Raw genomic sequence first — 15,408 nt, 5'->3', positions numbered from 1 at the left:
CAAAGAGTAGGAGATAGAGTAGATAGACTTTTGAATGATAGATAAGTTCAAGTCTTCACATATCTTTTTGTAGAGAAGTTCCACCGGTTGCTTGAGTAGTTCTTCTTCTTGTATGATGAATCGCCATGAAGTCCTTGAGCTCAACTACACTTTCTATCCTAGTCCAAGACTTAGCTATAATACACTATAAATCAAAACTTATAGTTTTGATCACTAACATTGACAAACATGCTTGAGATAACAAACCACGCGAGTTCGACCGAGCAATGCTCTAACAGTAGTCAAATGTACTTGGTATGAATATTGTCAATTTGTCATGCTACTAGGAGTTTCTTTTTTGGGTCCACTTAGATGCCAAGTTCAGCAACACATGAAAATCGGGTCTTCATATTTTGTCCATGCGGGAGAATGCAGACGTGTTAGTATAAATAGAAGATTGCTTGTAGTTCTTGCGGACCTCAATTGCCTCCTTTATATAAATGGGTCTGTGGCTGTTGCAGGTTTTGATCTGAACTGCAATTATCTGTTGGAATTGAGATGGGTCTGTTGTGGTTGGTGTTGGACTGAGTTTTATAGATGAATGTTAGGATTCATGTAAAAATTGCAGGTGATAGAGAAGTGGTTTGATGGGTTTGGAGGTGCTATTGGACTGACACTCCGAAACCATGATTTGGGTGGATGTGGATAGTTTGCTGATTGAAAAAGAAGAAGTTGCAATTTTCTTTTAGGTTATAATTTTGTTCCAGGTTATTTCTATTGCAGGCCTGTAAACTGAAAGTGCAGGTCCATCACAATGACCTGTATTGCAGGCCTGTAAACTGGAAGCCGGGTCCATGAAATTGATCCGGACTACCCATTTCTTTTTAATTGTAATTTAAAAAATTGTCACTGTTTTAACTGTAACAACAAATGTAATTAAAGAAACACGTGTCGTCATTTTAAGAACAACAGTTTTGAAAGATGACACGTGTTCTCAAAGAATTTGTTGCTAATAAATAGGTAGCTCTTATAGGTGTTACTGTAACCGTGATAAAAAGTGACACGTGTCATTCGGTGAGTTGTGGTAAACATAGAATAACAGATAAAACCGTTAAGATAAATGTAAAAAAATGTGATACGTGTCGCAATCCTAAAATTAGATCAATTGTTATTGTTTAGTTCTGTAACGGTAAGTAAGTGTGACTTTAATCAGTAATTGTCACACAAAAACTATTGCAACAAATACAACAATTATTATCATTGCGTTTCTGCAACGACATATATGTGTCACAAATTTAATCAGTAACAGATATGCCCTTTGACAAAAACCTGGATTTGATGTAGTGATTAGCCCATTTGAAAATCCTTACCATGAACTTTTAGTCTTTCTTTTTATTATTATTCTGACAAAAACCATCTTCATTAATCAACATGAAAAAGTGGTTTCAAAGAATGTAAGCGTTTTTCAAAAATGTTTTTGAAAATTATAACAAAATAAAACAAAACAATCTTCCATTCTTCCTTTTTCTAGCTGCAAAGTTTCCTCGAGACAGTTAGTAGATCTTTTTACCTAAAGATATTTCTACAATTTTTTTTTTAAGTTCTTTGTTCTGTAGGTTTTACATATTGCAACACTAATATTATTTATGTTTTGCAGGTTGATTAATGTTGGCTAATTAGATTGCCCTTTTTTTTATGTTTTACATATTGCAACTCCACAGGTATTGCACTCCACGTAATTTTCCTCAACTACTCGATTGTTCCATTTGTTTAATGAGTACAATAGAAATTACACTTTGTATTTTTGTATTTTTTTAGTAGAATGAAACTTATTCCTATTATTTTAGAAAAGAATACATTGCTTGTGTTTGCATATTGTGGAAGATTGGAAAAAAAAATTGAAGACATGGTGGAAAGTTATCGTAGCATTTTGTTGGTGTTTTGGAGGTTGTCGATTTTTTTTTTAAAGAGATGGTTGAAAGTTATTGTATTTATATTTTCATTTTTTTTTGTAATGCTACCATTTAATGGCTGTAACGTTTTAATTGAAGAGGAAGTAATTAGGAGGGCTAGTGGGGGTTACAAACACTACAGCCGCTAGATGTCTTTTTTTAGGATGAGACTGGGGTGGTCGGATCACATGTTTATCTCTCAAAATGTTATCCGTCCGTCAAAGGCTCAAAACCTATGCTGTTTTCTATTATAGATACATTTACGTCCTATTTTGACAATGCATATCACCTTTAACATATATAAATTTACCCATTAGGATGCTATACTGAAAAACGGAGTTTGATTTTGCGTCATATTTATGTAAATAATAAAGAAAAGGCTTTACTTCGACCGGTGTAAAACCATATAAAGCAGGTTAAATGATATACCCAATACATATGGTAGTATTTGGTATGTCGTAAATTTAACACCGTGTTTTGATTTTCATACTGCAATGATTTTTGAGGATTACTCTTATGTGATTCTTTAGAAGTGCAGATGATTGTACTATAGTAATTCTACATAGTAGTCATGCAGAAAATGTTTTGAGTCTTAAAATTATGTTATATGATCTTTGGTGCACAAACACTGTAGTTGCTGGGGAAATTATTGTGGTAGGGGGGTGTTTCGCGCTCACCTGAATTCAACATCCCATAAGCAAATTGTGCTATGTACTATTACTAGAGAAGCCGTTTCTGTGGCATATGTTAAATGGTCACTGGAATTCTATAAAATAGCTATTGTCATGAGAGAAAATCTCTTTCATTCTTATAATGAAATTTCTTGTTTTTTTTTCTTTAACTTATTTTATTTTAACAGTGGAGATTGCTTATATTTTATTATTTTATATTTGTTATTTTTTTCGGCAGCGCAAATTAAAGTTATTTTATATTTTATATAATAATAATTGATTATAGTGAAAAAATCACATAAAAAGATCTGATAAATATTAGTATTTTGGAATGTTAAAAAAAATGGATAAAATTTTTCTAACTCGTTCACCCATCAACCTATCTTACATTTTACTTAGGCATCAAATATCTAACTGTCTTCATCTAAAATAATAGTTTATGGAACCTGCTCGTCAAGTGAAAGATTCACGTTGTCAAGTAGATCAAATGCATCTCCATTGCTAATATTTCACATTGTACTTTCTTAGGTCCTTTTCTAGAAGATTGTTGTCATCAACCATTAAATCTTTAACATTTTGGTATTCAATCTTATTATTTCTCTTAATTGAATATATAAAATTATAGGGTTATTTTGCGTTTCCTCTCCTCCCAAGATCGCTAATTAGCGTTTCCTCCCAAAATAAATTGAAATTAGTGTTTCTTCCCATCGTTAGTTTTTCCATCCATTACTTGGTTAGCTGAGTCAGCGAAAATATACACATGGAAAAAATATATACGTGTCGGGCAAAGTTACCAAAACACCCTGATTTGTTTCCGTAATTATACCAAACCACCATCCCATTCACATCATTTATTTTGATTGATTGGTTTGTGAGTAGAAGATATAGGAAAAACCACAAAATCAATTACTACTCCCTCCGTCCCTATATAATAGGCGGGATTCTCAGTTTTCCCTGTACCAATATATAGGCGGAGCACAAGTTTCCAAACGTTCTTTTACTTCCATTTCCCCTATTTATTTGCTTGGGTATCATACACTGCCATTGATTGTTCTCTTTGTCAGTTCATGAAATCTCTCTCTAATAACTCCATGTTCCCTGTACTCATTAATTCTCACAAAGAGAATGGTTTTCCTTTTCCTTATAAATCTTCTCCTGCCAATGAATATGTTCTTTATCTATTCCATCTTCCATCTTCATAAGGAATAATGGATGAAGAGACTTAGAAGAAGATAAAGATTCTTGACAGTATTGTTAGGAACATTTTACAAGATGGAGAATTTTCCATTGATGAAGATAATCAGGAGGAGATGGATAGTCTTTACTCTATTGCTAGAGATCTTCTTAGGGATGAAAAATTTCAAAAGTGAAAAGAAAATCAGAAATGGATATTGATATTAATTCACCACCAAAAGAAGATGGTTTTGTAGGCAAAGGTCAAGCGCGTCAGCTGGTTATTTCCCAAACGTGGAAAATATGTTTTCCTAGTTTTTCTCTGTCATGAAACATCAAACTAGGTTTTTTTTTTCTTTGTTCCAATAATTGAAACTTGTTGTAGTTGTTTTTCACTGTTTGCTAGAATGAAACTTTGAATGGAATAGAGTTTGATCGTGTTTATCGGTTAGTATGATGTGATTCACTACGGGAAAAATCATCATTGACGACACATGATAAGGGTTGCAGTACCCCTACGACAACTCCATTTCATGCATTGTGGAACGGGGGTATTGTAGAAAGTCCAAGTTTTTCTACAATGGTGGACAAGTGTTGTAAAGGGTGATGTGATTCATGGTTCGACAATAGTTTGTCAATGTTGTGATTCTCTTTCGATTTTTTTTGATAACCTAACACAACTCTTGCTTGTATTGTAGAACAATCGTGGACAACATAAGTAGCATATCGTAGAAACATATGCAACAACAATTACCAGTATAGTCATAATGTCTAACAGAACACCCTTAAGGATTGTAATATTTAAAGTAACAACTTCTGTTTTCAGTAGATGAATATGAAAATACTACTTTTGTTTGGAGTTGTGTGCATAATAATATTTTGAAGAAAAAAAATTAGGGACGAAACCGAATTGCCGAAAATAATTCACATTCGCATTAACGTACCAGTGTAACACATTTACATTCATTCAAGTTAACCTGCTAGTCTTAAACACACATTCAAAAAATGGCAGTGATAGAGATGTTTGTTACAAAAGTGGAGTTTCCAAAACACACTCTAAAAAGATTAAGATGTATATGAGAACATTCACCCTAGTATGCAACTGTGCTGATTCGAATTTGGAATCGTGTAACTGCTCACCATGACTTGCTGGTATCAGTGATGAGAATCCCAGGCAAACACAAACCTTTCGTGCCCATCACCATCAAGAGGATATGCTTATTTTACGGAAAAAACCATTTAAGCAACAACAGCTGCTGCAAAATGTTGTGCACCAATAATCTTTCCGTTACAGAAGTTGTTACTTGTTGCTGCTGCACCACATCCTTGAGATTTTGTGAAAAGTCATGCACTATCAGTTGACATTCCGTAGACAAACTAAGAATATCTCGGCACCAAGGCTCAACGACAGGCGGTGTCTGTATTGGAGCTGCATCTCTTGAACGCATAGGAGATTGTAAACCAGATCTCCAAGCCATGTTCATCCAGTTAAGATTATGGACTTTGAACTCGAGACCATGCCTGCTGGTGTTCTAAATCTCTAGCATGAATGGCATCCCTGCACAACCAGAAAAGGTCACGCTCAAACAAACATATCACAGTTTTAAAACCCATATTTGCACTTGACCAACCATTAACAAAGAAACTGCAACAGGGTTAAGGCATGCAATAATAAAAAAGTGAAGGAAAGAAAAAATATTCCACCAAAACTTTGTAATGTCATTGTCTCACACAAGCCATAAGCGAGAGCTGAAGTTGAAACAAACTCGAGCTTAAGCTAATAAGCTCACTAGAGCTGAAAATGTAACAGTTCTGTGCAAGTACTCACTAGTCCAGAAAAGGCTATAAATCACGTTTTTTTAGAACGGATTTAGTACGTGAGTAGATTATCACAAACGAATTCCGTGATATAACTTGAAAACAGTAGGGACCACTATTTAACACATAATAACTGTCATTTAAAAACGTGACAACAACAAGAGTGCGTGATTTAATATCAAACTTTTAAATGACGGATTGAATCCGGGACATACAATATGTTTATACAGACCCAGTACCGTAATTTTTTTGCGCCCTAAAAGTGGCTAGCCACTTTATGAGGCCAATGTTCTTATAAGTTCAAGAACTGGGTAAGCCACTGGATAATATGTCGTATACCACCTTTCACCCGGTCCGGAAAGGGCCCGGTAAATCAAGCCCTAAACTCAATGATAAATCAACTTAAATCTAGAATTTTATTTCCCAACAACACTTAAACCAATTGATCCTAAAAAGTCTCGCCTTTTCAGATCTTTTTCTTCTATCTCGTCTTCGGTTCATCCGAAAAGGAAAAACCCAAATTAGTTCTCCCCTCTCGATTTCAATCATCAACTGAAAGTAGGAAATACTTGTCTCCTCTCGTTATTTTTGTGTAGGTATGTGGTTGTCGATCTGTGTTTGTTCATTGTGTAAATGGTTTATTCTTAATTGTTAAATTTGGGAGTTAGGGTTCTTTAGTGCACGGTGATAAGGTGATAGTCTAGATGGGTAATTTGAGGGGAGTAAGGGTTCTTCTGTGCATGGTGATAAGGTGATAGTCTAGATGGGTAATTTAAGGAACCATGACATCTTGTGATTAGTAATTCCATATCATGATTTACTCTTTCTGATACTTCTCTATTTGATTGTGTTTAATTTTCATATTTGGTCTTCATCTTCCTTGTTTAACAGTGACCTAATGCAGGATTCCATCTCTAGAGAACCAATTTTGATAGGGCTTCTTTGCTCAAATCTGTTGGTACCACTTGCAATCCTCCTCTACTCATTGACAAGGAATAATACATCAAGCTTTTTTAAAGGTTAATTTCATCATATGTTCTGTTTTCCACGTAGAAATCCGATGTAGAACTCTTGTTATCTGATTTGGCTGTGAATAAACTGATGAATATGTGCAAAGTGTTTGATGAAATGCATCAACGAAATGGAATTATTTTATAAGCACCTGATATTTGAATAATTCTTCTCAGATTTTTAAAGTTAGATTCCATCTTTTGGTTATGTGACGGTGGTGATGTGGGGGTGATCTGATCGAAAACTTAGTTAGCTTGTCTCATATTTCAGTTCTCGTATTGCGATGGCATTCCTGAATCGCCAAATGATTTTCTTGGTAATAAGAAGTTTATCATTGTTGGAGTTGGAATCAATGGTGATGCTTAAAATCTTTGGCACCAAATCTTTTGCTCGTGGTTTTGTTTAGGCGTTTGTTCTTTCAGATATGCCCATGATGACTATAACACATAGCTTCATTGTTTTCACCTGATTCTCTTTTACTATCGAGTCTGCCAATGAATAATGATCTAAGCTAATGGTTACAAATCCTAGTGTTTAGAGTATTGGTCTCATTCATTTACTTGATAATCTTAACTATATATGTATATATATATATATATATATATATATATATATATATATATATATATATATATATATATATATATATATATAAATTTACCCCGTTACCAACCTTGAATATATGTTTTTCAATAATAGAATGCTTGTTCTCCTTGTTTTCCAGATTGCTTCTGAAGGACTCAATCACCAAGTGTTGGAGGTTTCATGGCTGATCTTTGAGGAAATGAGGATCAATCGTACATGAAGTTCAGACTTAAAGTTGAGGATGTTCAAAGAAAGAATGTTCTTACCAACTGGGTAAGTAACAATCTACAATTTCATCTCTTATTCATGATTTAATTTGATACGTATATTTATAATTGTTTGATATTTAGGGAATGGATTTTACAGTTGAGATCTCTTGCAAGTAAGTGGCAGACATTGATTGAAGCTCATAATGATGTCAAGACAACAGAAAACTTCACCTTGAGGATATTCTGCATTAGATTCACCAAGTAGCGAGACAAACAGGTCAAGAGAACCTGTTATGCTCAATCTAGCCAGATTTGAGAGGTGAAGTTATCTCTCTCTGTTTCAACATTTCTTATTATCTCATGTATTCATGTGTGAAAGATTCTTTTGTGCCCTTATTGGTAAGAATACGGAAATCATTGTATCATCTGTACTTTCTACTATCAGATTCGTCGCAACATGGTTGAAATCATGGTTACCAGGCCTCTTCAAGTGATTTAAAGAATTGGTGGCAGAATTTATCCTTGAGATGATTGGAAAAGGATATTGAGAAGGGTACATCAAGCATTTGCCCATTGCAGAATGCCTTCATCAGGAAGGTCATGATCAAAAGTTTGATAAAATTATGGATGCAAGTTGTGTTATGCGATAAGGAAGGAGTACTTGGAGATGTCGCAAGAGGTGACATGACTAAATGGCCAAAAACTTATGTAAATCTTGTAGGAGAGTTACCATATTAGAGTGACAATATCAGTAGATGGAATTCCGTTTTAATGCTTAATATGCGATTTTAGGTCACTATAATCTATCTTTCGGTTTCAGAATTCTATGTTTTGAATGTTATTTTGGGTATTAATATAAAGTTACATTCATCTTTAAATCGCATTTAGTTTTTGTTCAATTTAAATATTTTCATTTAATATTTTATTTCCAGTTCTAGTTGAAAATTTTGTTTCAGATACGCCGGATTTGAGTACTTATGTCTGAATCAGTGGTCTGAATGATGACACACGTGAATCAGTGGTCTGAATGATGACACAGCATTTACATAGGACAAACATCAACTGTTATTAAATTCAACATACCATAACCGTGGTATTAAATAACAAAATATGTTTGTGATTTAAAGTCACATATTTAATTTGTCAAATTTTAATGACGTTTTTAGTTTGTCATTTACAAAGAGTCACACTAAATAAATAACGGTTCGAATAACAGATGAAAACCGTGATAAACCATGTTTTATAACAGACTCCATTCGTCATTTATAACCCTTTCTGGACTAGTGACTGCAAGGTTAATGTTTATAATCTTTAGCTACTCTAAAATATTCAGACTTAAATCTTCTTCTGAAACAAACAAATTTATTTGCTTTATAGATGACACACAGATGTTCATAGTATTTAACCAACGGCAGGGTAGAAAAGAGCAACTGCGCCTCAATTAAAAAACAGGCAGTGCCTCCCTCAATAGTTAGCAGATGTCAATACCATAGGCTATAATTATGGATTGTTAGACTCAATCCATGGAAAATCAATAGAAAGCCACATTCACTACTTAAGATCAAATGCACCTACACAAACATAAAACATGGAACTCCTGTATGTGTGTGAACGAAGAACATAGTACAACTACAAATGATGTGATATACGACATTTTAAAATGCTGAAAAAAATCAACTGCACTGCCAAAATCTACTCAAAGAATTATACCAACTAACATAGCCAGTGAATACAAACAAAATAAGTATGCGGGCGAGCAACAAACCTGCTTGTGCATCGGTGCTCCACCATTGCAACAACGACTTTAACACCAGTCTGATAAGAGAACTTTTTCGCTTCATCATGTATCAACAGGACCACAAAACCAAAAATGAGTAATTAGAAATTAGAAAAGTGTATCTACATCACTAATAACAATCATTAAACAGAAACTCAAACAAACAACTTAGCAATTTTCACCTGGCAAGACAACTCTCTAGATACCCTCCTCTCCTCCTTCAATTTCAGTAGCACTTAATTCAGCAAATTTGTCAGCAACATCAAATGGTTTTGGCTCATTAGTCCTTCTCCCACCACCACCACTACTACCACCACCACTAGCACTCCATCTACCTCCTCCTCCTCCACTAGCACCACCTCTAGGTCTAACTCAGGCGGTACCTGAAATTGCAAATCAAACACCATTATGTTAAAACAATGACAAAGAAAAAAAAAGTAAAACACACAAAGTGAAAAATCCCAAACATTATACACAAATAATACTTACAATCCAAATATTGTCAACACCACCAAGTACAACAGCAACAAGCTTTGATCTAAAAGGATTCCAGACTTTGTACCCAATCACTTTACTACCACCTTTCATTCCACCACTACCACGACCTCCTCCTTTGCTTCCTCCTCTGCCTCTACCACCACCACGACCTCTAATTTTTCAAATCAAACATTCCCATCTCTAATCCTTCCCTAAAACCTCAATTTTAATTTCATTCACTTGATTCAATTACATCCAAGAACCCTAATATCTATTTTGGGAAAGAACAGAAACCCTAGCTTCTCTAATCTTCATTAAAACTCATACATCAATCACTAATTCTTCCTCATCATACTGTGTTCACAAAACCCATCTTTAATTTCTCCATTTCTAACTCAATTAACGATTCACTGAGAAAACCCTAGTTCTCGATTCATAACAGGACTCAATCTTCTTCTTCATAATTAGCAGAAACACCAACTCCTTCTTCTTTTATACATCCTCACGATTTAAATTTCCTCAAGCCATACCTCAATTTCACCTCTCGATTTTCAACTGAAGAAGAGCAGAGAAGAAGAACGAAAAAGAAGAAAGAATAAGAAGAGAAAATGAGTTTCAAAGAAGCCATTGCAATTTGAAAGAACCGATCTACAACTTTCGTAAGTTTTTTTACATAAGAGAGTGATCGAGAAATAGATTCTGTGGTGAGTTAGGGTTTTCTTTTGCAAGGGAGGCGGAAGATGAGGTTAGAGACGAAGATAAGAGAGGAAAATGAAGAAACTGTGAGAAATTTTCTTGTGATCTTCTATATACTTATCTTTCAATGGCCAATATTTAATTTAAATATGGTCATATGGATTAGGGATATCTTTGGACGGTGGAGATTTGATTTAAGACTGTCATACAGATCAAGGAAAGTGTGTTTTCTTTGTGCTTTTTCTATGTGCTTCCGGGTTGAATTTCGACTAGTCACATAAGTCGTGAAGTAATTTCGACTATCCATACATGTCATGAAGTAGCTTTAGTTCACACGGGAAGACTCGGGTTCTCAGAATACACCATTGAAATCGATAAACATGAAGCTCTTCGTGTGTGTTTTTGTTCTTTTTTTGTGCTTTCGATTTGTGTTTTTGTGCTTTCTTTTTTTGCTTTCGGTTTATTTCAACTAGGGTTAGCAAGATACATCATAGAAATTGATAAATATGAAGCTCAGTGTCGATTCGAACTTCAAATGTGGCATAATGGCATACAAACTATGAATCAGGAAGCTCCAAGAGGGTTCTGACTTCAAGCTTAGCATGATACATCATCGAAATTGATAAATATGAATCTCAATGTCGATTCGAACTTCAAATTAGGTATAACGACAAATAAAGTATGAATCATGAAGCTCCAGGAGGGTTCTGACTTCAAACTTGGCATGATACATCATGGAAATCAATAATAAATATAAATCTCACAGTCGATTTAAACTTAAAATATGGTATAACGACATAGAAACTATGAATCATGAAGCTCCGGGAGAGTTATGACTTTAAACGTAGCATGATATATAATCGAAATCGATAAATATGAAGCTTAGAGTCGATTCGAACTTCAATTATGGTATAACGACAGAGAAACTATGAATCATGAAGTTCCGGGAGAGTTCTGACTTCTAACGTAGCATGATATATCATCGAAATCGATAAATATGAAGCTCAAAGTCGATTCGAACTTCAAATATGGTATAACGGCATAGAAACTATGAACCAAGAAGCTCTGGGAGGGTTCTGACTTCAGACTTAGCATGATACATCATCGAAATCGATAAATATAAAGCTCGGTATCGATTTGAACTTCAAATATGGTGTAACGACATAAAAACTATGAACCAAGAAGCTCTGGGAGGGTTATGACTTCAAACTTGGCATGATACATCATCGAAATCGATAATTATGAAGCTCAGTGTCGATTAGAACTTCAAATGTGGCATAATGGCATACAAACAATGAATCAGGAAGCTACAGGAGGGTTTTGACTTCAAACTTAGCATGATACATCATCGAAATCGATAAATATGAATCTCAATGTCGATTAGAACTTCAAATTCGGTATAACGACAAACAAACTATGAATCATGAAGCTCAGGAGGGTTCTAACTTCAAACTTGGCATGATACATCATCGAAATCGATAAATATGAATCTCAGAGTCGATACGAACTTCAAATATGGTATAACGACATAGAAACTATGAATCATGAAGCTCTGGGAGAGTTCTGACTTCAAACTTAGCATGATACATCATTGAATCGATAAATTTGAAGCTCAATGTCGGTTTGAACTTCCTTAGAACGATGAATTCATTCATCTACAGCTAAGATTCCATCGGAATATTCTCCGAAACCTTAAACACACCACAAATTTGTTAACTTCGACATTGAACCTGGCTACGAGCTCAAAACATGGCCGCGAGTAGACTACAATAAGTCGGAATTTGCATAAGAACGATGAATCCACCCATCTACAAGTAAGATTTCATCGGATTATTCTCTGAAACCTTAAACACACCACAAATTAGACACTGAACCAATAGTTGGTCGCGAGTGGACTATTATAAGTCGAAGAACGATGAATTCACCAATCTACAGATAAGATTCCATCAGAATATTCCCCAAAACCTAAAATACACCATAAATTCGTCAACTTCGATACTGGACCTGGATCCGATATTGAAACCTGGCTTCGAATGGAGTATTATAAGTTGGGAACTTCGTAAGAACGATGCATTCACCCATCTACAGGTAAGATTCTATCTGGATATTCCCCGAGACCTTATACACACCACAAATTCAACACTGAACCAGGCTCCGACCTCGAAAGATGGCCGCAAGTGGACTATTATAAGTCGGAAACTTCATAAGAACGATGAATTCACACATCTACGGATAAGATTCCATTAGAATATTCCCCCAAACCTAAAACACACCTCAAATTCGTTAACTTCGACACTGGACTTGGATCCGAGATCGAAATCTGGCCCCGAGTGGACTATTATAAGGCAAGAACTTGGTAAGAACGATGAATTCACCCATCTACAGGTAAGATTCCATCGGAATATCCCCCGAAACCTTAACCACAAATTCAACATTGAACCAGGATCCGAGATCGAAACCTGGCCGCAAGTGGACCATTATAAGTCGGAAACTTCTGCATATTGTATGCATACCAGGCTCAAAGATCGAACCTGGCCGCGAGTTGACAACTATAATTCAGAAACTTGGTAAGAACGACGAATTCATCCATTTATAGGTAAGATTCCTTCGAGATATTCTACGAAACATTAAAAAAATCCTATTTCTGCATATTGTATGCGTACCCGGATCCAAGATCGAAACCTGGCCGTCGAATCCCCCAAACCTCATTTTTTCCCACATTCTATATTTTAACTTCAACAACACTTGTAAGTGTTGTTATACGTTTCTATTAAAAAAAAAAAACCTAAACTTGTGAACTGTAAGGATGGTTGATGAGGTAGACATCCATGCATTAGGTTCATGTTCGAATCTCCCCTCTAACGTATTTTTCATTATCACATTTTTGTGTTCTTCAACAACACTTGTGAGAATTGTGATAGGCTAAGTCACTACACTTATGAAACAAAGTTGTTATATCTAAATGTCGTCACAACAGTTTTGCTAAAGGAGTTGTCGTTTGTTTTCTTAGCGCAACCGCTTGTTCCTAAGGGTTGGTAGTGATGATATACGACAACTCTTCCTTTGAAACCAGTTGTAAAACATAGGACTTTGTACGATGTATAGCGAAATGTTAACCACAAAGAGATTAATTTTGAATATTACACGGAAGTGAACATTGGATAAGACCAAATCTGTTTCACTCTCCAAAAATCAGGTATGACCAAATCTGTTTCACTCTCTAAAAATCAGGTATCTCTCATGTTAATGGTGAAGAGAGGTAATGTCAGATGTTATAGAATGCGTATATCGAGTTACTCTTTGGCCAAGTGTTTTGTTACCAGATTGGGATGGTTATGGCTTCTAGTATGCCTTAGCTATGAGAAGTGTTTGAATGTTGCTGTATAATGATCCATTTGACAGTTTGATGATGCATCGTACTAGTGTTTGATATGGCGTAGCAATGTATTCCCACTATACTTGGAATTCTTGATATCTTTCTTAACACCAAAAAAAAAAAAAGAAAAAAAAACACAAACAAAGCAACGTAGAATGAAAAGGAAAGAAGATACTAGTGGTTGATAATGGTAACACAAAAGAGCAGTAAACTTGAAAATAAAAATATTGGCGCAGCTTCCAAAAAAAAAAGTACAACAGTTTTGATGATCAATGTGCTTGTTTAATTCAATAGACGTCTTGCTTCATTCACTTTTTGAATGAGTGCTTGAAGTGCTTCTTTTCCTGCGTTTAAAACTTCATCTTCACACTCGATGCAAGTCGGGGCAGTTGATTCAATCTAATTAATTTTTCTTTGTTCATATGTGGGATATGATAATTATTTCCTCCTCCTCTTTTCATGATTTCAACCATGCATGTTTGCAATGTCAGAAAAATTCTGTTTAGTAAATCAGGTGAGTATTCATCATAAGCTTTTTCCACACCCCTGACTAATTCAAGCACAGTCTTTGGAGCATATACGTGTTGGTGTTCGTTAATTGATCTAAAAAATCGAAGATCATTAGTATTTAAATCAGGACTATTTGCTGGTTGAAAACACATTTGAACGTCCATACCTGATTGTCGAACGGCTTCACAAAACTCCCTATCTGTGATACTTACAGCGGCTTCGCGTTGTCCAGTTGAACAAAGATTGTGCTACCGTCATGTGGCCATTTTTGTTTGATTGCAGGTAGTAGTTTTTCGATTAAAAAAGAACGAGTAACTATTTTCGTGACCGATTTCATTGGTCTCATCTCTATAGTTCCAGCTACCCGGTTTTTGCTTGTTCACTGTGCAGCCACCATAAAAACAAATGCCCATATTCCAATTTTCCCATCAAAAATAACATTTCCAGCTGCACCAAATCTAGGACGAGCCACAGCGGATAGAAACATAACTTTTGGAAGAAATCGCTTACTATGACATGTACGAAGAGGCTCTTCTTCTAGTGGATGAAGATAATATTTTTGCGACGTCTTAGACATATAAAACCATTTCTCATCGATGTGGATACGGTTATACATGTCATGAAAATTTGCTGGGGATAAGCTTTCATCGACCATGGAAAGACAGTGTTTCAACCTAGATATCTTTGTACTCAGTTTAAGACCTGGTTTCATAACATTTGAATGCGCTTTAATGCTGCCTTCTTTGACTCTTCTATGCACTGTTGATTTTGACATGCCCATCGCCTTCGCTGTGGATCTTATATTTGTTCGGCGACTATAAGGAATGGATTTCATCATTTCAAAATCGATTTGAATCTTCTTACGACCAATCTTTTTCACCATTTTTGATGAGACGTCAACCGGAACACCATTTCAAATATCTAACTTAGCAGCATGCCAAAGGCGATCAACTGACCTTTTTCCTACGGAAAAATGATACGCAACCTTGGATAAAGTGCCCTTCGGCAGACTTTCATTTACAGACTCATTTAGTAGCATTTGTATGATCAAAGATTTTTTAGCAGGTGTAAGATTTTTTCGTTTGTTCCATTGTCGAATATTTGTAGGAGCGGGTGATTCTTCTTGTATAGGTTGATTTAAATCAATTGAAAATGATGGTGGAGGAGGAGGAGG

At 35.3% G+C, this 15,408-nt stretch overlaps 1 long non-coding RNA gene across 3 annotated transcripts; it reads left to right on the top strand.

Annotated features, from left to right (window-relative positions):
- Window positions 1–5,967: 5,967 nt before the first annotated feature.
- LOC113328933 lies at window positions 5,968–8,261 on the top strand. Of its 3 annotated transcripts, none has more exons than XR_003349643.1 (5): window positions 5,968–6,189; window positions 6,498–6,612; window positions 7,329–7,462; window positions 7,556–7,717; window positions 7,844–8,261. It is a non-coding gene; the product is annotated as an uncharacterized LOC113328933 (long non-coding RNA). The 3 variants fall into 3 exon arrangements; XR_003349642.1 differs by having other exon boundaries at window positions 6,485–6,612; window positions 7,540–7,717; XR_003349641.1 differs by having other exon boundaries at window positions 5,970–6,189; window positions 7,540–7,717.
- The last annotated feature ends 7,147 nt before the right edge of the window (window positions 8,262–15,408 follow it).

This window comes from Papaver somniferum, unplaced genomic scaffold, assembly GCF_003573695.1.
Source record: "Papaver somniferum cultivar HN1 unplaced genomic scaffold, ASM357369v1 unplaced-scaffold_114, whole genome shotgun sequence".
Classification (NCBI taxonomy): domain Eukaryota; kingdom Viridiplantae; phylum Streptophyta; class Magnoliopsida; order Ranunculales; family Papaveraceae; genus Papaver; species Papaver somniferum.
Note: the sequence above shows the minus strand (reverse complement) of the source record. Positions and strands in the feature narration are given on the sequence as shown.